We start from the raw sequence: 23320 nt of genomic DNA on the forward strand, positions 1-23320 counted from the left end.
CTTGACAAATTTTATGAGTTGACCCACATTTTACGCACATACATGTATATTTTTAACCATTCCATAGGGTACTTAGCTCTCCAAAAGGAATCCCTGGACTTGCCCCAAAGGCTTCCGAACCTCACCAAAGTGTATCCTACCTCCCCAAAAATCTATTATTAACTTTAGATCTTCTCATGAAGAGTGTATATGCCTACAAGTCATATTTCAGAAACCTGGGTAATGAAAACACATCTGACTGAAAGCAGCTGTCGCTGTAACTATGATGGGCAAACTACAACCCACCCTTTCCCCTGCCACCCACGCACCACCCCCCCCCCCCGCCCCCCCAACCCCCACCCACCGCCGCCCAACCCCACACTGGCAAAAAATCAAGGGTGCTGGGTTCAGTGGGGGGAACTACTTGTGGAATCAGGGATTTGGCATCATTTTGGCTAAATTCCTTCCATCACGATGAAAATTCAATCCCGAAAGTAGAAATCGTTGTAAGAGTTATCTCAGTACTATACCATGGGCATGTCAAAATGATAGCAGTTAAAAACTGGTACAGCACACTGCTCCTTTCATGGGAATCTCTACATAAAGAGTATGGAATGCTTTGCCATGGAATAGTTGAGACAGTGACCACTGAAGGGGAAAGTGGGGAATTTATTTGAAGCAGAGGAATGTACAATGTTATGGGGACAGTGCAAAGCAATGAGATTAGTTATATATTGCACTGGTAAAGTGAAAGCACAGATATATACAAATCACCGCCTTCTGTGCAGTTAGGGTCTATGATTTTTTGATTATTAGTTTAAAAAATACTTTTAAATATAGATAGCTGAGAATTAATCCTGGATTTTAGATTGGAGGTGAGTTCAGTACAGGTTAGGGTGGTGCTATTGTGAGGTCTGGAAACCCAGAAGGACGGATTTCCCAATTGTTTTATAAATGCAAGATTCCGTCAAATCTTTTCTGTGGGGCTTTACCCATAGACAGGGTGATTGACAGGGTGGGAAGACCACAAAAACAGTGAGAGGCAGCATGGTGGGGGACAGGAGGTTCTGGATCATGGGAGGAAGTTTGGGATCAAAGGGTAAATTCCAATGAGATTTGGGGACAATCAATCATGGGGGCTTGGGGTGTCAAGGAGCAACAGTGATGGTCATGGTTTGGGGAGAGGAGGGAAGCAAATGGATTGCTGTGGATTTGAGGTATTTACTGAAAAGCTAGTTGAGCCTGGTCCTTCTCATAGAATAGAATCATAGAATCCCGACAGTGCAGAAGGAGGCCATTCTGCCCGTTGAGCCTGCACTGACCACAATCCACCCAGGCCTTACCCGCGTAACCCCACATATTTACCCTGCTAATCCCCCTGACACGAAGAGACAGTTTATCATGGCCAATCAACCTAACCTGCACATCTTTGAGGAGGAAACCCACACAGACACGGGGAGGATGTGCAAACTCCACACAGTGACCCGAGGCTGGAATTGAACCCAGGTCCCTGGCGCAGTGAGGCAGCAATGCTAACCACTGTGCCACCGTGCCACCCCCTAAATCAGTAGAAAGATAAGCAACATCTTGACCCACAAACAATGCTGTGAAGACATTTTCCAACCTCTCTGTGCTTCTTTTAAGCTCGGTAAGAAGTCTCACAACACCAGGTTAAAGTCCAACAGGTTTATTTGGTAGCAAATACCATAAGCTTTCGGACCACTGCTCCTTCGTCAGATGGAGTGGAAATGTGCTCTCAAACAGTGCAAACAGACAAAATCAAGTTGCAGAATACTGATTAGAATGCGAATCCTACAGCCAGCCAGGTCTTAAAGGTACAGACAACGTGGGTGGAGGGAACATTAAACACAGGTTAAAGAAATGTGTGTTGTCTCCAGACAGAACAGCTAGTGAGATTCTACAAGCCCAGGAGGCAAGCTGTGGGGGTTACTGATAATGTGACATAAATCCAACATCCCGTCCTCATGTGTGCGGAACTTGGCTATCAGTTTCTGTCAGCGACTCTGCGCTGTCGTGTGTCGTGAAGGCCGCCTTGGAGAACGCTTACCTGAAGATCCAAGGCTGAATGCCCGTGACTGCTGAAGTGCTCCCCCACAGGAAGAGAACAGTCTTGCCTGGTGATTGTCGAGCGGTGTTCATTCATCTGTTGTCGTAGCGTCTGCATGGTTTCCCCAATGTACCATGCCTCGGGACATCCTTTCCTGCAGTGTATCAGGTTGACAATGTTGGCCGAGTTGCAAGAGTAGGTACCGTGTACCTGGTAGATGGTGTTCTCACGTGAGATGATGGCATCCGTGTCGATGATCCGGCACGTCTTGCAGAGGTTGCTGTGGCAGGGTTGTGTGGTGTCGTGGTCACTGTTCTCCTGAAGGCTGGGTAGTTTGCTGCGGACAATGGTCTGTTTGAGGTTGCATGGTTGTTTGAATGCAAGAAGTGGGGGTGAGGGGATGGCCTTGGCGAGATGTTCGTCTTCATCAATGACATGTTGAAGGCTCCGGAGGAGATGCCGTAGCTTCTCCGCTCCGGGGAAGTACTGGACGATGAAGGGTACTCTGTCCACCGTGTCCCGTGTTTGTCTTCTGAGGAGGTCGGTGCGGTTTTTCGCTGTGGCGCGTCGGAACTGTTGATCGATGAGTCGAGCGCCATATCCTGTTCTTCTGAGGGCATCTTTCAGCGTCTGGAGGTGTCTGTTGCGATCCTCCTCATCTGTGCAGATCCTGAGTATTCGGAGGGCTTGTCCGTAGGGGATGGCTTCTTTAACGTGTTTAGGGTGGAAGCTGGAGAAGTGGAGCATCATGAGGTTATCCGTGGGCTTGCGGTACAGTGAGGTGCTGAGGTGACCGTCCTTAATGGAGATGCGTGTGTCCAAGAATGCAACTGATTCCGGAGAGTAGTCCATGGTGAGTCTGATGGTGGGATGGAACTTGTTGATGTCATCATATAGTTGTTTCAGTGACTGCTCACCATGACTCCAAAGGAAGAAAATATCATCGATGTATCTAGTGTATAGCATCGGTTGAAGGTCCTGTGCGGTGAAGAAGTCTTGTTTGAACCTGTGCATGAAGATGTTGGCATATTGAGGTGCGAATTTGGTCCCCATGGCTGTTCCGTGTGTCTAGATGAAGAACTGGTTGTTGAACGTGAAGACATTGTGGTCCAGGATTTTAAGCTGTCAAAGTTCCCAAGAACCGGTAGCTAAGTTAGAATGACTCTTAGAATCAAAGTACAATATAATAATTAAATGGCCATCCACTTCCCACAAGTAGATAGGTCCCCACCCCTTGTCCCAGCTCTGTTAAAACTGGAATTAGACAGCTTCAAGCAGATTTAGTTCATTTTCCATATTTCTTGTGATTTACCCTCCCACTCAACTCCACCCCACCAGCTTCTGTGAGTTAAAATTCAGTCCTACAGTTTGGGAGACCTTTTTATTTTCAAACAGAATGCAGAAATACAACAAGTTTATTCAGAAATTGATAACATTCAAACAATTCATCCTATGTGGAAAAGTGAATGATTCTGAAAATTGGCCGGAAAACCCGTGTCAGTCCAACATTCAGTTGCGATCCTTTTGAGGTCCTTGTAGACTTTAGTTCAACATTTTTCAAATTTCTGAATCTTGATCTTACTTTTGGTAGCGCTGAAATGCAAAAACCATCTGTTATTCTGGAATCAGTCACGGTACAGTGTCTGGCAGAGAGACAGAATGATCAAGGGCACAGGGAGACAACTGAGACCTGATGAGAGGGGGAATCAACCTCAACCTCTCATTGATATCACAGAGAGGCAAACATGCCTCTGGCAACACAGAGCCACAGATTTGTACCTGCCCTTTCCTCCTACTCTTCAAACTGAAATCAGGGCATTACAAATGAGAGGCAAACCTCAATATCAAACTCTCACTGCTTAGACCATAAGACCATAAGACACAGGAGCAGAATTAGGCCACTTGGCCCATAGGGTCTGCTCCATTCAATCATGGCTGGTATTTTTCTCATCCCCATTCTCCTGCCTTTTCCCCATAATCTCTGATCCCCTTATTAATCAAGAACCTATCTATCTCTGTCTTAAAGACACTCAATGACCTGGCCTCCACAGCCTTCTGCGGCAAAGAGTTCCACAGATTCACCACTTTCTGGCTGAAGAAATTCCTCCTCATCTGTTTTAAAGGATAGTCCCTTTAGCCTGGGGTTGTGCCCTCTGGTTCTAGTTTTTCCAACTAATGGAAACACCCTCTCCATGTCCACTCTATCCAGGCCTCGCAATATCCTGTAAGTTTCAGTAAGATCCCCCCCTCATCCTTCTAAACTCCAACGAGTATAGTCCCAGAATCCTCAACCGTTCCTCGTACGACAAGCTCTTCATTCCAGGGATCATTCTTGTGAACCTCCTCTGGACCCTTTCCAAGGTCAGCACATTCTTCCTTAGATATGGGGCCCAAAACTGCTCATAATACTCCAAATGTGGTCTGACCAGAGCCTTATACAGCCTCAGAAGTGAATCCCTGCTCTTGTATTCTAGCCCTCTCGACATGAATGCTAACATTGCATTTGCCTTCCTAACCGCCGACTGAACCTGCACGTTAACCTTAAGATAATTTTGAACAATGACTCCTAAGACCCTTTGTGTTTCTGATTTCCTAAGCATTTCCCATTTAGAAAATAGTCTATGCCCCCATTTCTCCTTCCAAAGTGCATAACCTCACTCTTTTCTACATTGTATTCCATTTGCCACTTCTTTGTCCACTCTCCTAACCTGTCCAAGTCCTTCCGCAGCACCCTTGCTTCATCAATACTACCTGTACCTCTACATAACTTTGTATCATCTGCAAACTTAGCAACAGTGCCTTCAGTTCCTTCCTCCAAATCGTTAATGTATATTGTGAAAAGTTGTTGTCCCAGCACTGACCCCTGAGGCACACCACTAGTCACTAGCTGCCATCCTGAAAAAGACTCCTTTATCCCCACTCTCTGCCTTCTGCCAGTCAGCTAATCCTCTATCTATGCCAGGATCTTACCCTTAACACCATGGGCTCTTAACTTATTTAACAGTTTTCTATGCGGCACCTTGTCAAAGGCCTTTTGGAAATCTAAATAAATCTTGTCCACTGGTTCTCCTTTATCTAATTTCCTTGTTACCTCTTCAAAGACCTCTAACAGATTTTGTTAGACATGACCTCCCCTTGACAAAGCCATGCTGACTCAGTCCTATTTTGTCATGCACTTCCAAGTACTCTGTGATCTCATCTTTAATAATGGACTCTAAAATCTTGCCAATGACCGAAGTCAGGCTAACCGGCCTATAATTTCCCATCTGCTGCCTCCCTCCCTTCTTGAACAGCAGTGTTACATTAGCTACTTTCCAGTCCTCTGGAACCCTCCCGGCCTCCAGTGATTCCTGAAAGATCACCACCACAATTTCTTCAGCTATCTCTGCTGAGATAGGGGTGTAGTCCATCCATTCCAGCTGATTTATCCACCTTCAGATCTTTCAGTTTCCCTAGAATCTTCTCCTTAGTGATGACCACAACACTCACCTGTACCCTTGATTCTCCTGGAGCTCTGGCATCCCACTGGTGTCTTCCACCGTGAAGACTGATGCAAAGTAACTATTCAGTTCCTCTGCCATTTCTTTGTTTCCTATTATTACTTCTCCAGCCTCATTTTCCAGTGGTTCAATGGCTATTTTTGCCTCTCTCTTTTCTATATTGAAAAAAAACTTCCTATCTTCTTTTATATTACCAGCTAGCTTACACTCATATTTCATCTTCTCCCCCATTATTGCTTTTTCAGTTGTCCTCTGCTCACTTTCAAAGGCTTCCCAATACTCTGGCTTCCCACTAATCCTTGCCACTTTGTATGCCTTTTCTTTTGCTTTTATGCTGTCCTTGAATTCCCTAGTCAGCCATGGATGCCTCACCCTTCCCTTAGCATGTTTCCTCCTTGGGATGAATTTCTGTTGTGCCTCCCGAATAACCACCCAAAACTCCTGCCATTTCTGTTCCACTGCCTTCCCTGCTAGGCTCCCTTTCCAATCAAATCTGGACAGCTCCTCCCTCATGTCTTTGTAGTTATCTTTATTTAATTGTAATACCGTTACATCTGATTCCAGCTTCTCATATTGTGGTCACTGCTCCCTAAAGGTTCCTTCACCTTAAGTTCCCTAATCAAGTCTGCCTCATTACACATCACCAAATCCAGAATTGATGTACCCTAGTAGGCTTTGATTTGATTTGATTTATTATTGTCACATGTATTAACATACAGTGAAAAGTGTTGTTTCTTGCGCGCTATACAGACAAAACATACCGTTCATAGAGAAGGAAGCGTGAGAGTGCAAAATGTAGTGTTACAGTCATAAGGTGTAGAGAAAGATGAACTTAATGCAAGGTAAGTCTATTCAAAAGTCTGCCAGCAACAGGGAAGAAGCTGTTCTTGAGTCAGTTGGTATGTGACCTCAGACTTTTGAATTTTTTTCCCAAAGGAAGAAGGTGGGAGAGAGAATGTCCAGGGTGCGTGGGGTCCTTAATTATGCTGGCTGCTTTGCCGAGGCAGCGGGAAGTGTAGACAGAGTCAATGGATGGGAGGCTGGTTTGTGTGATGGATTGGGCTACATTCACGACCTTTTGTAGTTCCTTCCAGTGTTGGGCAGAGCAAGAGCCACACCAAGCTGTGATACAACCAGAAAGAATGCTTTCTATGATGCATCTGTAAAGGTTGGTGAGAGTTGTAGTTGACGTGCCAAATTTCCTTAGTCTTCTGAGAAAGTAGAGGTGTTGGTGGGCTTTCTTAACTATAGTGTCAGCATGGGGAGACCAGGACAGGTTGTTGGTGATCTGGACACTTAAAAACTTGAAGCTCTCGACCCTTTTTACTTCGTCCCCATTGATGCAAACAGGGGCATGTTCTCCTTTATGCTTCCTGAAGTCGATGACAATCTCCTTCATTTTGTTGACATTGAGGGAGAGATTATTGTTGCCGCGCCAGTTCACCAGATTCTCTATCTCATTCCTGTACTCTGGCTCGTCATTGTTTGAGATCCGACCCACTACGGTGGTGTCGTCAGCAAACTTGAAAATTGAATTGGAGGGGAATTTGGTCGCACAGTTATAGGTGTATAAGGAGTGTAGTAGGGGACTGAGAACACAGCCTTGTGGGGCACCGGTGTTGAGGATGATCGTGGAGGAGGTGTTGTTGCCTATCCTTACTGATTGTGGTCTGTGAGTTAGGAAGTTCAGGATCCAGTCGCAGAGGGAGGTGCTGAGGCCCAGACCACGGAGTTTGGAGATGGGTTTTGTGGGAATAATAGTGTTGAAGGCTGAGCTGTAGTCAATAAATAGGAGTTTGACATAGGTGTCCTTGTTATCTAGGTGTTCTAGTGTTGAGTGCAGGGCCTGGTGTGGACCTGTTGCAGCGGTAGGCAAACTGTAGTGGATCCAGGTAGTCCAGGAGGATGGAATTGATTCGTGCCATGACTAACCTTTCGAAGTACTTCATAATGATGGATGTCAGAGCCACCGGCTGATAGTCATTAAGGCACGCTGCTTGGTTTTTCTTAGGTACCGGGATGATGGTCGTCTTCTTGAAACAGTTAAGGACCTCAGATTGTTGTAAAGAGAGGTTGAAGATGTTTGTGAATCCTCCCGCCAGCTGATCCGCGCAGGATCTGAGTGCACGTCCGGGTACCCCATCCGGGCCAGTTGCTTTCCATGGGTTGACCTTCAAGAAAGCTGCTCTGACATCTGCTAGTGACCCCAGATACAGGTTCATCCAGGGCTTCCAGGGTGGAGGGCATGCTCTCGCTGACCTCTTGCTCAAAACGGGCGTAGAATGCATTGAGCTCATCAGGGAGAGGTGCGTTGGAGCCGGTGATTTTAAATGCCCTCATCTTGTTGCCTGTTATGTCTTGCAAACTTTGCTATAGTTGGCGAGGGCCGGTGTGGGATTCTAGCTTAGTCCGATATTGTCATTTTGCATCTTTGATGGATCTCCTTAGATCATATCTGGCTTTCTTAAAAGAACATAAGAACATAAGAACTAGGAGCAGGAGTAGGCCATCTGGCCCCTCGAGCCTGCTCCGCCATTCAATAAGATCATGGTTGATCTTTTTGTGGACTCAGCTCCACTTATCCGCCCACTCACCATAACCCTTAATTCCTTTACTGTTCAAAAATTTATCTATCCTTGCCTTAAAAACATTCAGTGAGGTAGCTTCAACTGCTTCACTGGGCAGGGAATTCCACAGATTCACAACCCTTTGTGTGAAGTTCCTCCTCAACTCAGTCCTAAATCTGCTTCCCCTTATTTTGAGGCTATGCCCCCTAGTTCTAGTTTCACCCACCAGTGGAAACAACTTCCTTGCTTCTAGCTTATCTATTCCCTTCATAATCTTATATGTTTCAAGAAGTTCTCCCCTCATTCTTCTGAATCCCAATGAGAATAGTCCCAGTCTACTCAGTCTCTCCTCATAAGCCAACCCTCTCAACTCCGGAATCAACCTAGTGAATCTGCTCTGCACCCCCTCCAGTATATCCTTTCTCAAGTAAAAGGTCAGTAAAAGGTTACTTTCTCATGTAAAAGGTCTTGTATAGGTCAGGGTCGCCTGACTTGAACACCTCAGACCTGGACTTCAGCAAGCAGTGGATATCCCTGTTCGTCCATGGTTTCCAGTTGGGGAACACACGGATTTGCTTCTTTGGCACACAGTCTCCTACACACTTACTAATGAAGTTAGTTACTGTAGTGGTGACTCGTTCAGGCTGGTCGCAGAGTTTTTAAATACTGACCAGTCCACTGACTCCAAGCAGCTCCATAGGAGATCATCTGATTTCTCAGACCAACATTGCACGACTCTCTTTGATGGATTCTCCCGCTTCAGTTTTTGCTTGTAAGCCGGGAGCAGGAGCACAGCCTTGTGGTCTGATTTGCCACAGTGTGGGCGGGCGATAGAGCAGTAGGCATGTTTGATATTTGTGCAGCAGTGGTTTAGGATCTTTGGGCCTCTGGTGGAACAGGAGACGTGTTGGTGGTAACTTGGTAGTACACTCTTGAGCTTGGCTTGATTGAAGTCCCCGGCCACGATGAACAAAGCCTCGGGATGTTTCATCTCAAGGCTATTCGTAGTGGTGTATATTTTGTCCAACGCAAACCTCACGTCCACATGGGGTGGGATGTAAACTGCCGTCAGGATAACAGAGGTGAACTCCCGCAGAATGTAATAGGGGCTACATTTTAGCGTCAGGTATTCTAGGTCTGGGGAGCAGCAAGTTGCCAGTGTTGCTACGTCTACGCACCATGGGATGTTGATTAGGAAGCAGACCCCACCTTCCCTAGCCTTGCCCGAGACCGCTGTACGGTCCATTTGATGAATTGAGAAGCCCTCTGTCACAAGTTGCTCCAAAAAACCATCTCTTGGACATTCCACAAATTCCTTTTCTTGGGATCCACTACCTACCTGATTTTCCCAGTCCACCTGCATATTGAAGTCCCTCATGATTATTGTAATATTGGCTTTTTTATATGCCTTTTCTATCTCCTGATTTATTTTCTGCCCCACATTCTGACTATTGCTAGAGGGCCTGTACAAAACTCCCATCAGGGTCTTTTTACCTTTGCGATTCCTCAATTCCTCTACCCACAGAGATTCTATTCCTTCTGATCCTATATCACTTCTTGATATCGATTTAACTTCATTCCTTACTAACAATGCAACCCTATCTTTGCCCATCTGCCTGTCCTTCTGATAAGACACATATCCTTGGATATTTAGATTCCAGCCCTGATCCCCTTGCAGTCACGTCTCTGTAGTGCCCACAACATCGTACCGGCCAATTTCAAACAGGCTCATTTACCTTGTTCCGTATACTGCGCGCATTTAGGTACAACACCCTCAGTCCTGCATTGACCACCTCCCTTCTCATACTTGTCACCTTTTTTACTCTGCCCGAGGTTAGATTCCTGCCCCTTCTATACTCTCTGTTCTATTGTGTGGTCTTGAAACTTTACTAATCTCTCCTGAGCCCTCGGCTCCTTTAACTAGTTGAAAGTCCTCATCATTAACCTGCACTCCTACCCTCTCCTTTACCTTTGATATTCTAATTCTCCATACAACTGAACCCTCCCCCACTATTTAGTTTAAAGCCCTATCTACAGCCCTAGTTATACGATTCACCAGGACTCTGGTCCCAGCACGATTCAGATGAAGACCGTCTCATCGGAACAGGTCCCCTCTTCCCCAATACTGATGCCAATGTCCCATGAATTCAAACCCATTCCTCCCAAACCAATCTTTGAGCCACGCATTTACCTCCTTAATCTTATTGACCCTGTGCCAATTAGCTCGTGGCTCAGGTAGTAATCCAGAGATTATTACCTTTTTGGTTCTGCTTTTTAATTTAGCTCCTAGCTGTTCATACTCCCTTAGCAGAACCTTTGTTCCTGTTCTATCTATGTCATTGGTACCCATGTGGACCACGACAACTGGATCTTAAACTTTCCCCTTAAACTGGATCTTAAACTTTCTCCCTTAAACTTTCCCCCTCTCACCTTGAACCTGTGCCCCCCTTGTAACTGACACTTCCACCCTGGGAAAAAGCCTCCTCAACTCTTAAGTTTTTGACTACATTTTTCAATAATAATCCCAGTCATGACTATTACAAATTCTATGGGATCTTTTACATTGGCCTGTTGAGGTAGCAGAGAGACTTTTTTAAGTCCTGGCTGAAAGACAGCGGGCGGAACTTTCCTGCTTTTGGAAATAATTGATGTTCAGAACCATTTCCAGGTCTCGGTATTTCCGGTGTTAGCCAGCTGCACGGAGTGGTGATCTGACAGGAGGTGGCTCATTAACGAGGCACCACCTTTTTCGTCCTTAAGGATTTAAGGTGGGAGCTCTACCGAGCACAGCCTCGAGGGATCAGCATGCTGATTCCCCCAGCGGCCCACTCCAGGGACATTCAGAAACAAGACAATTTTGGGAGGTGTGTGGCTGTGGGTTTTAAGATTCTTTGCCAGCTCCTTGCCTCCAAAGCTCCTTCCAAGGTGCCATGAAGATGCCACCCAGCTAATTACCGCAGCTAATCCACCTGACCGTCTTGGACACTAAGGGGCAATTTAACATGGCCAATCCACTTAACTCGCACAGCTTTGGATTGTGGGAGGAAGCCAGAGCACCCGGACAAAACCCACGCAGACACGGGGAGAACGTGCAAACTCCACAGACACTCTAGTCAGGTCTCTGTGGAACTGGGAGGGTACCAACTCCCTCCCTTTCAAGTTTGAATGTTGAAATCTACAGTGTTGATATTTTGCTAAGGTTTCATTTCTATTCTTAGCACTTTTACAGCTACAATCTGATCAAGTTATCCACTCACTGCCTGAAAGGTTAGGAAGATGTGAGGTTCCTCGTGTTATTTACAAGTAAATTATATCAACAAGGATTTTGTCTTTCATCCTTAAAGGTTTCTGCATTGCCAGATAGGGCTACAGAGAAAGTGAACACTTTACAGTGTTCATGATCTAATGTGGCATCCAAATGGAACATGCTTGTGTACACGCAGTGTGCTATTTCCTCTCTTGACAAACTCAAGAGAACTCGATCACTCTAGTACAGCTTCTACTTAAAACGGATGTGAACATACTGTGAGAGATTCTGATTGAAGAGGAAGTAGGGAGTTGTTCAGTTCTGGTCAGGAAGGAACGCAGTGTGCTGGGTTTTGGGGGATTAACAGGCACAAGTTAGGGAACACAGGCTGTGGGCCCCAGCCCAATTCCAGTTTGGTTTCAGTCTCAGTGCTATCGCTTCCATACTGAGACTAATGCATCATCCATGTCTAACCCGATTTACTGACACACAACGCTTAACATCTTGGGAGGACCTTCAGTGAGTAGACTGCAGCAGTTCAAGAAGAAGGCTCATTATCACCTTCTCAAGGGCAAGTGGGCTTGGCAAATAAGTATTGGCCTTGACTGCAACACCCATATCCTGAGAATGCATTTCTTTCAAATACTCTATTGCAGAGTTCCGTGCCTCTTTGTAGCCAGTAGTGAAGTGGGTGGAGAGACCCAGCACTGTTTCACAAGAATGTGCCTGTTCTTGCTGGGAAGCTTTGGGCCTCCAGCTCACCTAGTTGTGGATCACTGGCAAATGTTTGAGAGGGTTCAATGCTTCATAGATATCATTGCACTGTGCTCCATGGTCATGATGAGAAGATAACATTTGGCAGTAGTATAGACTTCTGAGTGCCCCAAGGGGCTTTACAGCCAATGGGGAACTTCTAAAATGCAGTCATCATTATAATGTAGGGAGAAATGGCAGCTAATTTGCACACAGCAAAGTCTCACAATCAGCAATGAAATAAAGGATCAAATAATCTATTTTAGATGTTAGTTTAGTAACATATTTTGACCAGGACATTGAAGAGAGTTTTGCATAATCTTCAGTAAGAGACTGCAATAGTGCCAGCGGGTCTTTTACGTCTACTGTGACAAGTGACTTACAAGTGTATCACATGTCAGGGACAAACATAATTCCCACTGACCACTTACAACCTCTAGCCTGCCATCATAATACCATCTTGCAATCCCTTACTGAATTTTTGATGGTCCAATGAAGTGTCAGGATTTCTACGGCGTGATGCATTCCTGTCTATATTCATACAGGGTGGGATTCTCTGGCCATTCATGCCAGCGGGATTCTCCCATCCCACCCCAGTGAACGGAGATTTGGCTAAGCGTCAAATTCTCTATCCTTGCTGGCAGCAGCGGTGGGGCATGAAGCGAAGGATGAGAGGTGACCTGATAGAGGTGTATAAGATGTTGAGAGGTATTGATAGAGTGGATTCTCAGAGGCTTTTACCCAGGGCTGAAATGGTTGCCACAAGAGGTCACAGGTTTAAGGTGCTGGGGAGTAGGTACAGAGGAGATGTTAGGGGTATGTTTTTCACTCAGAGGGACAGTTCCAGCCTGTGTCCCTCCAGATTACACTAACATTCAAGCATAACAAATACAGGTCCAATTTTACCTGATTTTGAGACAGAGCGCACATTCATTGTGATATGTGACCCCGTCAGTTCCACATACTGGTTCATATTTGGTGGGACATTTCAAATTTGACTGGTTCCTCCCACAGAGTGGTAAAACGAAGAAGAGAATCACTTGCACAGGTTCATATCTCCAGAATTAAAGTTGCAAAAGCACTGCAGAAATCAAAAGTGCAAATAGTTTTAATTTACCTGTATGGAGTTTTCAGCAGTTTCTGCAGCTGCAGCTGTGGGGAGAAGAATAGTCAATGCACTGGGCAGGTGGAATATTGCAGATAAAATCAAAAATATATATCTTGAGAGGAAAGAAAGATGGAAAGTAAGATCGTGGCACCTTTCCTGAGCTCAGGACACTCTCATATTGGAAAGACATCACCTCTAACAATACAGCACTCCCTCAGTATTACAGCAGAATGTTACTCTAGCATACGGGCTTAGATCCCTGTAATGGGATTTGAGTTTAAGACCTTCTACCTCAAAGGGAAGCAAACTACCACTCAGCCAAGCTACCACTTACACAAATATAGCTGACAGCAGAAACTTGCTGTGTGTACCTAGACATCATAGGCACATAGAACATAGAAAAGCTGCAGCACAAACAGGCCCTTCGGCCCACAAGTTGCGCCGAACACGTCCCTACCGACGAGGCTTACCTATAACCCTCTATCTTACTAACTTCCATCAACTTATCCAAAAGTCTCTTAAAAGACCCTATCGAATCCGCCTCCACCACCACTACCGGCAGCCGATTCCACGCACCCACCACCCTCTGAGTAAAAAACTTACCCCTAACATCTCCTCTGTACCTACTCCCCAGCACCCTAAACCTGTGACCTCTTATGGCAACCATTTCAGCCCTGGGTAAAAGCCTCTGAGAATCCACTCTATCAATACCTCTCAACATCTTATACACCTCTATCAGGTCACCTCTCATCCTTCGCTTCTCCAAGGAAAAAAGACCTAGCTCTCTCAACCTATCCTCATAAGGCATGCCACCTAATCCAGGCAACATCCTTGTAAATCTCCTCTGCACCCTTTCTATGGCTTCCACATCCTTTCTGTAATGAGGCGACCAGAACTGGGCACCGTACTCCAGGTGGAGTCTGACCAGGGTCCTATACAGCTGCAGCATTAGCTCCCGATTTCTAAACTCAATTCCTCTATTGATGAGGGCCAGTATTCCATACGCCTTCTTAACCACAGCCTCTACCTGCGACGCTGCTTTGAGCGTCCTATTAACCCGGACCCCAAGATCCTTCTGATCTTCCACACTGCCAAGCATCTTACTCTTAATATTATATTCTTTCATCCCATTCGACCTGCCAAAATGAACCACCACACACTTATCTGGGTTGAAATCCATCTGCCACTTCTCCGCCCAGTCTTGCATCTTATCTATGTCTCGTTGCAACTGCTGACATCCCTCTACATTATCCACAACACCACCAACTTTTGTGTCATCAGCAAACTTGCCAACCCATCCTTCCACTTCCTCATCCAGGTCATTTATAAAAATCACAAAGAGCAAGGGTCCCAGAACAGATCCCTGGGGCACTCCACTGGTGACCGACCTCCATGCTGAAAAAGACCCATCTACAACCACTCTTTGCCTTCTGTGGGCAAGCCAGTTCTGAATCCACAAAGCAATGTCCCCTTGGATCCCATGCCCCTTCACTTCCTCAATAAGCCTTGCGTGGGGCACCAGAACACTCTGCCTGTTTTGCGTTTGTGTGCATTCCTTAGATTTAAATGTGGACTTTCTTGTTTTATGTGTGACTGGAAACATGGGGCATAACCTGAGCACCGAATGTAAAAGGTCAAGGACGCCATGGCCCAAGTGTGTTCTGCCCTTGTTTGTTCCTTACCAGAACTGTATTGCTGCCTCAGGCCCGCCTAGTGAGCCCTGCTACTGAGTTCATGATAACTCATGAATTTCCTCCAATTAACCCTGGTTCAAAACGTGATGTAAGATTGCTCCAAGTATTTGAGGCACAGTAAGAAACAAAGTTCCCGCTGCCTCGGAAAAGTAGCCAGCATAATCAAGGATCCCACGCATCCCGGATATACACTTTTCCACCTTCTTCCATCGGGAAAAAGATACAAAAGTCTGAGGTCACGTACCAACCGACTCACGAACAGCTTCTTCCCTGCTGCCGTCAGACTTTTGAATGGTCCTATCATATATTAAGCTGATGTTTCTCTTCACCCACCTGTAACTATAACATGATGGCCAGGATTCTCCCAAAAAAATTCTAAGTCCCCAATTCGCGTGAAAATGGGAGTAACTCCCGCTGGCTTTTTTTGTGGGATTTTCGAATTGAATCTCCCAGACTCTGAGCACTGCAGAGTGCCTCAGCGGGATTCCCTCTGAAAATCAGGGGGGCGGGGCCTCTTCCCGCTGGAGAGGCCGGCAGGATGGCGCTGAGCGGGCCACTGCGCGTGCTCCAATCTGTCAGCACAGAGATTGACGCATGCGCAGTGGCCCCGCACTGCTGCCCTCCCAATAGCTGGCCAGCTCGATCAACCCCCCATCACTGGCCTTCGAATCCCCTATCCCTGACCGCTGGGCTCCCGGACCTCCCCCAGTAAGCCCCGATGTCCCCACACCCTGGCCAGCTCTGATCTCCTGATCCCCCCCGACAGTCCCGACATCCCCCCACTCTCCCGGGCAATTCTGATCACTCTGACCCCTCCTGGCAGTTCTGATCCCCCCGCCCCCACCCAGCAGCCCAAAACCCCCCCAGCAGCCTCAACTCCCCCTACAAGCCCCGACCCCCCACCCCACAAGCCCCAATCACCATCCTCCCTCTTATGTGGCAGCGGGAACCCCTGCTGAGTGCCCCCAATAGGCCCCTCTCTGGTCCCGCCCCCTTGGCACTGCCCAATGCCTGGTGGGCAGTGCAAAGGTGCCTGATGGGCTTTGCCAGGGTTCCAGGCTGGCACTGCCCAGGGGACATCCCCCTTACCCCCGAGGAGGGCCTCAATTGCCTCTCTTCACTCCAACAGGGTTGGGCCACCTATTCTCGGTTTGGGGGGGGTGAGATGCTAGTAGGCCCCGAGACTTCAGTCCAGGGCATGTTCATGATATGCTAATGATGGGCAGAATGGCTTCCTTCTGAGTTATGGTTTTGTCATTTAGCGCCACCTCTAGGTGTGTTTACCTCTAGGTAATAAAGTGTGTGTGGGACACCCTGAAGATGTGTAAGGCATCACTAGAATGAGTTGACTTCAGTTCATTAGCGGGACAAATGTTATTTAACTAAGAAAACAAAATGATCACAAGTAAAAACTGGCAATGGGAAAAATGAAAGTCTGTGACCATACCTAGCACTATGAAAAGGAACTTACCCACAGCTGATGTTGTAAACAGTTTTGTCCCCTTAGGTGCAGTCCCCTCCTTTTCAAACCTGCCATCTTCACCCCCTCCTCAAAGCTCTCACCCTTGATCCCTGTGTCAATGCAATTGACCAACTCAAATCCAACCTCCCTCTCCTCTCCAAATAAACCCTCAATTGTATTCTCACCTTCAAAATGAGTGCCCATTTTCCCTGTAACCAACCTTATGTTTGAACCTTTTGAATCAATTTTCTGGTTTTGCCACAGCACTAAAACAACCCTACTCAAAGTCACAACTGAGCTGCTGGTATAGTGCTCCACATCCTTCCTAACCTCTCTGCAGCCTTTATATGTTCAACATCACCATCCTCTTTCAACCTCTGTGATTCGTTGAGTGGAAGTAACCTTGATTGATTCCACTCTTAAGTATCAGTCAAGTGCAAGTGCTTCCCTTTCCGTCTCCGTGCTGTCATAGATTCATAGAATCATAGAATCCTACAGTGCAGAAGAAGGCCATTCGGCCCATCGAGTCTGCAACAAGCAGGCCCTATCCCCATAACCCCATGCATTTACCCTAGCTAGTCCCCCTGACACTAAGGGACAATTTAGCATGGCTAATCCACCTAACCTGCACATCTTTGGACTGTGGGAGGAAACTGGAGCACCCGGAGGAAACCCACGCAGACACGGGGAGAATGTTCAAACTCCACACAGACAGTGACCCAAGCTGGGAATTGAAGCTGGGTCCCTGGTGCTGTGAGGCAGCAGTGCTAACCACTGTGCCACCATGCTGTCACTTCTGGAGGTTTCCAAGGACCTATCCTGGCATGTTTTCTATTTCTCAGCGACATGTTTCCCCTCAGCAGAATCCTCTGAGAGTGCAGTAAAGGGGTTCGGTGTTGTAGGAATCAGTAACCACGCTAAGAATGTAGTACAAGGGGGTACAGATGGAATTATCCCCACTCTAGAGAGTGTAGTACAGGGAGAACATTCTCTTCTCCCGAGGCTATTACATTTATATATCACCTGATCACAACTGTAAGGTATCCCAAAACGCTTTGCAACCAACTAAGTACTTTATGAAATACAGTTGCTATTGTTTTGTGGGCAAATCATAGAATCATAGAAACCCTACAGTGCAGAAGGAGGCCATTCGGCCCATCAAGTCTGCTCCGACCACAATCCCACCCCAGGCCCTTTCCCCACAACCCCATACATTCACCCCGCTAACCTCTCTATCCTACACATCCCGGGACACTATGGGCAATTTAGCATGGCCAATCAACCTAACCTGCACATCTTTGGACTGTGGGAGGAAACCAGAGCACCCGGAGGAAACCCACACAGACACGGGGAAAATGTGCAAACACCACACAGACAGTGACCCAAGCTGGGATCGAACCCAGGTCCCTGGAGCTGTGAGGCAGCAGTGCTAACCACTGTGCCACCATACCGCCCAGTGAAAAATGTGAGAAAAGTTTAGCAAACAACGAGATACCCTAGACAACACAGATAAGTGACCAGCTAATCTATGTCGGCTGGTGCTAATTCAAGGATGAATATTGGCTCAGCTCATCTTTGGACTTTCCCCGTCTGCGGCACTAGAACAGGCAGCCAGGCTTTGTTTCAATAGCTAATCTGGAGAATGGCATGTTGGAGCTCGCATTCAGACACGTACTGGAGCATTAGCGAGGATTGTGAACTCAAGTCTTGGAGTGAGGCAAATCAGAAAAACAAAAAAAAACTAACAGTGGGACAAATATACTTCCTCGACTAACCGGTACTGGTCAAAAAAAACTTACTAAGGAGTCTAACAACACCAGGTTAAAGTCCAACAGGTTTATTTGGTAGCAAACACCACTAGCTTTCGGAGCGCTGCTCCTTCGTCAGGTGAGTGGGAGTTCGGTTCACAAATAGGGCATTTAAAGACACAAACTCAATTTACAGAATAATGAATAATGATTGGAATGCGAGTCTTTACAGATAATCAAGTCTTAAAGGTACAGACAATGTGAGTGGAGAGAGCATTAGCACAGGTTAAAGAGATGTGTATTGTCTCCAGACAGGACAGCCAGTGCAAGTCCAGGCAAGTTGTGGGAATTACAGATAGTGTGACATGAACCCAAGATCCCGGTTGAGGCCGTCCTCATGTGTGTGGAACCTGGCTATCAGTCTCTGCTCAGTGACTCTGCGCTGTCGTGTGTTGTGAAGGCCGCCTTGGAAAATGCTTACCCGAATATCAGAGGCCGAATGCCCATGACCGCTGAAGTGCTCCCCAACAGGAAGAGAACAGTCTTGCCTGGTGATTGTCGAGCGGTGTTCATTCATCCGTTGTCGTAGCATCTGCATGGTTTCCCCAAGCTCAACAATCACCAGGCAAGACTGTTCTCTTCCTGTTGGGGAGCACTTCAGCGGTCATGGGCATTCGGCCTCTGATATTCAGGTAAGCGTTCTCCAAGGCGGCCTTCACAACACACGACAGCGCAGAGTCGCTGAGCAGAGACTGATAGCCAGGTTCCACACACATGAGGACGGCCTCAACCGGGATCTTGGGTTCATGTCACACTATCTGTAATTCCCACAACTTGCCTGGGCTTGCAAAATCTCACTAACTGTCCTGGCTGGAGACAATACACATCTCTTTAACCTGTGCTAATGCTCTCTCCACTCACATTGTCTGTACCTTTAAGACTTGATTATCTGTAAAGACTCGCATTCCAATCATTATTCATTATTTTGTAAATTGAGTTTGTGTCTTTATATGCCCTGTTTGTGAACAGAACTCCCACTTACCTGACGAAGGGGCAGCGCTCCGAAAGCTAGTGGCGTTTGCTACCAAATAAACCTGTTGGACTTTAACCTGGTGTTGTTAGACTCCTTACTGTGTTTACCCCAGTCCAACGCCGGCATCTCCACATCAAAAAAACTTACCCACAGTGCAGAATAAGAACAGAGGGAGAAGAGTTAAAGGTGAGAATGGTTTCATTCTCCTACAGAAGCAGCGCTGGGTCAGTTGCATAGACAGTATTGACACTTGTCTCTCAGTGTTATTGCACATGATGGAGCTGGTTTATATAAAAGGGGAGGCTGGTCAGTGACTCATTATCAATACAAGACGCACAGGAGGGAAACATAGACTAAGGATGGCCAAGTGTATGAGTGAGGAAACAGTTAATCTGCTAAACTGGAACAAATGCTACAGCAATGTGTTGAACAATGCACAGCTCCAGGACAGTAAGAACCTACAAGGATACAATCGCTTGAAGGCCACCCAGAGTCGCTACCCTTTTACTGACGTTCACAACAAGCCCTTTATCTCACTCCACTCCTCCCTCAAACTGAATGTAACAAATAATGGCAACTGGTCACATCCTTTTGTATGAAGGTTTGGTGAAGTTCTCCCACCTCTCCACAGTACACTGTGTACTGGGGGGAAATGGCAACAGTTTCAGAATTGGAATTGAAATTTCCTGTGTTTGTTGTAAGTCTTATTGCACTGCCTGCACATGAACTGGAGTTAGCTAATGCGCATGCAGAAAAACAGGGTCACATGCAGACATGGGGGGAATTTGCCTCAGGTATTTCCACTGTTCTTCTTGCCCCTGACTCTGTTGGGATCTGGGACTTTGGGAAAGATGGTGTTCAGCGTCTAACATAGGATTATACCAAATATACAGTACAAACACAGCCCAAAGTCTCCATTTTATGCTCCACTCTCTTCTCCACTCTCTTCTCCATTGATTATTGTAACCCTCTATATAACCCTCTTCTGGGGCAGCACGGTGGCACAGTGGTTAGCATTGCTGCCTCACTGCGTCAGGGACCTGGATTCAATTCTGGCCTCGGGTCACTGTGTGGAGTTTGCACAGTCTCCCCGTGTCCGTGTGGGTTTCCTCCGGGTGCTCTGGTTTCCTCCCACAGTCCAAAGATGTGCGGGTTAGGTGGATTGGCCATGCTAAATTGCCCCTCGTGTCAGGAGATTAGCAGGGTAAATATGTGGGATTGCAGGAATAGGGCCTGGGTGGGATTTGTGGTCAGTGCAGACTCGATGGGCTGAATGGCCTCCTTCTGCACTGTAGGGATTTTATGATTCTATTCCCCTGTCCTGTGTGTCCAGCTTCCCTGTAGATGCAACTCTTCACTTCAGCCACTCCCTCATAGCAAGTTCCACTTTCTTACTGCTCTCTGGGTAAGTGATGCGCGACAATCAAGCACGTGGAACAAGGCTTCAGTTATTGAAGGCTTTTATTATCAAACAATGGAACTAACTAACACGAGTACACCAGTTCAGACTGGAGGGGTCCTGCAGGAGCAGAGGGTCTTATACCTCTCCTCCGGAGGCGGGGCCCCACCGGGATGTGCCATAATAACATTTACCACAGGTAAACACCCTAACCCAACAACATTATACAACCCCCACAGTGACAACACCCTAACCCAACAGTAACATAAGAACAACCCCCAGTGGTAACCAACGATGGTTCACCACATTCACCCCTCCTTTAAAAACAAAGGCCGGCGGGGTGCAAAAAACAGGTCATATATGTACAAAATTCACAAGTCCAGACGGTCTGGAGGACCGCACCGTCGCTGTGATCTCCTCAACACCGGTTGCGAAACCGGAGCAGGTGCTTGCGGTGGCGTTCTCTCCAAAACAGCGTCCAGCTGTCCCCTCAAGGACTCCCGGGCCGGTTGACCCTGGTGAGGCGATGGTGCAGGGGATCCTGGAACCTTCTGTGGTGGCGCCGATCTCCGAGTCTCAGGCAAGCTGTACATGGGAGTAGAACTGTTATGCACTGGTCCCGGTGCTGACCGCGCCACGTCTGGGGAAGAAATAAGTAGTGGGGAATTCGTGACAGGGGGTATGGGAGCGACAGGAGTTGCTACGTCCCCTGCGGGCGCCAGGTCTCGAATGGAGACAGTGTCCTCTCGCCCGTCAGGATATGCCACATAGGCATACTGAGGGTTGGCGTGGAGGAGTTGGACCGGTTCGACCAAGGGGTCGGACCTGCGAGCCCTCACATGTCGCCGCAGAAGGACGAGTCCTGGGTACGTCAACCAGGCTGGTAATGAGATCCCCGAGGACGACTTCCGAGGGAATGAGAACATCCTCTCGTGGGGAATAGCATTGGTTGCCGTACACAGGAGGGAGCGGATAGAATGGAGCGCATTTGGAAGGACCTCTTGCCAACGGGAGACTGGAAGGCCCCTGGATTTCAGTGCCAGTAGGACAGCCTTCCAGACTGTAGCATTCTCCCTTTCCACCTGTCCGTTACCCCTAGGGTTGCAGCTCGTGGTTCTACTAGAGGCAATCCCGAATGAGAGCAGGAATTGCCTCAAGTCATTGCTCATGAACGACGAGCCCCTGTCGCTATGAATGTAGCAGGGGTACCCGAACAGGGTAAAAAGCTCACTGAATGCCTTAATCACGGTGGCAGTCGACATGTCCGCACAGGGGACAACAAACGGGAACCGGGAGTACTCATCTATTATATTGAGGAAATAGACGTTCCGGTCCGTTGAAGGAAGGGGGCCCTTAAAATCCACACTCAGCCTCTCGAAAGGGCGAGTGGCCTTGACCAATTGTGCCCGGTCTGGTCGATAAAAGTGTGGTTTGCATTCTGCGCAAATCCGACAGCTTCTAGTCACTGACCTGACATCCTCCACCGAGTAAGGCAGGTTGCGGGCTTTGACGAAGTGGTAGAGTCGGGTGACTCCAGGATGACACAGGTCATTGTGGAGGGCCTTCCAGCGGTCCTCCTGCATGATGGCGCATGTTCCGCGCGAGAGGGCATCCGAGGGCTCATTGAGCTTCTCTGGACGATACATAATATCGTAATTATAGGTGGAGAGCTCAATTCTCCACCGCAAGATCTTATCGTTCTTGATCTTGCCCCTCTGCGTGTTACTGAACATAAACGCCACGGATCGTTGATCCGTGATCAGAGTGAACCGCTTCCCCGCCAGGTAATGGCGCCAGTGTCTGACTGCCTCCACAATGGCCTGAGCCTCCTTCTCCACCACTGAGTGCCGAATTTCGGGGCCTTGAAGGGTGCGGGAAAAGAACGCGACGGGCCTGCCTGCCTGGTTTAGTGTGGCGGCTAGGGCGAAATCAGATGCATCACTCTCCACCTGGAAAGGGATGGATTCATCCACCGCGTGCATCGTGGCTTTCGAAATGTCGCTTTTCAAAGCCTTGAAGGCCAATTGGGCCTCCGGCGTGAGTGGGAAGGTCGTGGACTTGATGAGCGGACGAGCTTTGTCCGCGTAGTTGGGGACCCACTGCGCATAATACGAAAAGAACCCGAGGCATCTCCTCAGTGCTTTCGTGCTAGCGGGCAAGGGAAGTTCAGTAAGGGGGCGCATACGGTCTGGATCAGGGCCAATGACCCCGTTTTCCACCACGTATCCAAGGATGGCTAACCTGCGCGTACGGAATACGCACTTCTCCCTGTTATAGGTCAGATTCAGGCGAGATGCAGTGCGCAGAAAGTGTTGGAGATTCGTGTCATGGTCCTGCTGGTCATGGCCGCAGATGGTGATGTTATCCAGGTACGGAAAGGTAGCCCGCAACCCGTTCTGGTCCACCATTCGGTCCATAGCACGCTGGAAGACCGAGACCCCATTGGTGACACCAAATGGAACCCTGAGAAAATGGTATAGACGACCATCCGCCTCAAAAGCCGTATATTGTCGGTCCTCTGGGCGGATGGGGAGTTGATTGTAGGCGGACTTAAGGTCTATGGTAGAGAACACTCGGTACTGCGCAATCTGATTGACCATATCAGAAATGCGCGGGAGAGGATACGCATCCAGCTGCGTATAACGGTTAATGGTCTGACTGTAGTCGATGACCATCCGAGGTTTGTTCCCGCTTTTGACTACCACGACCTGCGCTCTCCACGGACTAGCACTGGCCTGTATGATCCCTTCCTTGAGGAGCCG

Source organism: Mustelus asterias, chromosome 6 (genome assembly GCF_964213995.1).
Source record: "Mustelus asterias chromosome 6, sMusAst1.hap1.1, whole genome shotgun sequence".
Taxonomy (NCBI): domain Eukaryota; kingdom Metazoa; phylum Chordata; class Chondrichthyes; order Carcharhiniformes; family Triakidae; genus Mustelus; species Mustelus asterias.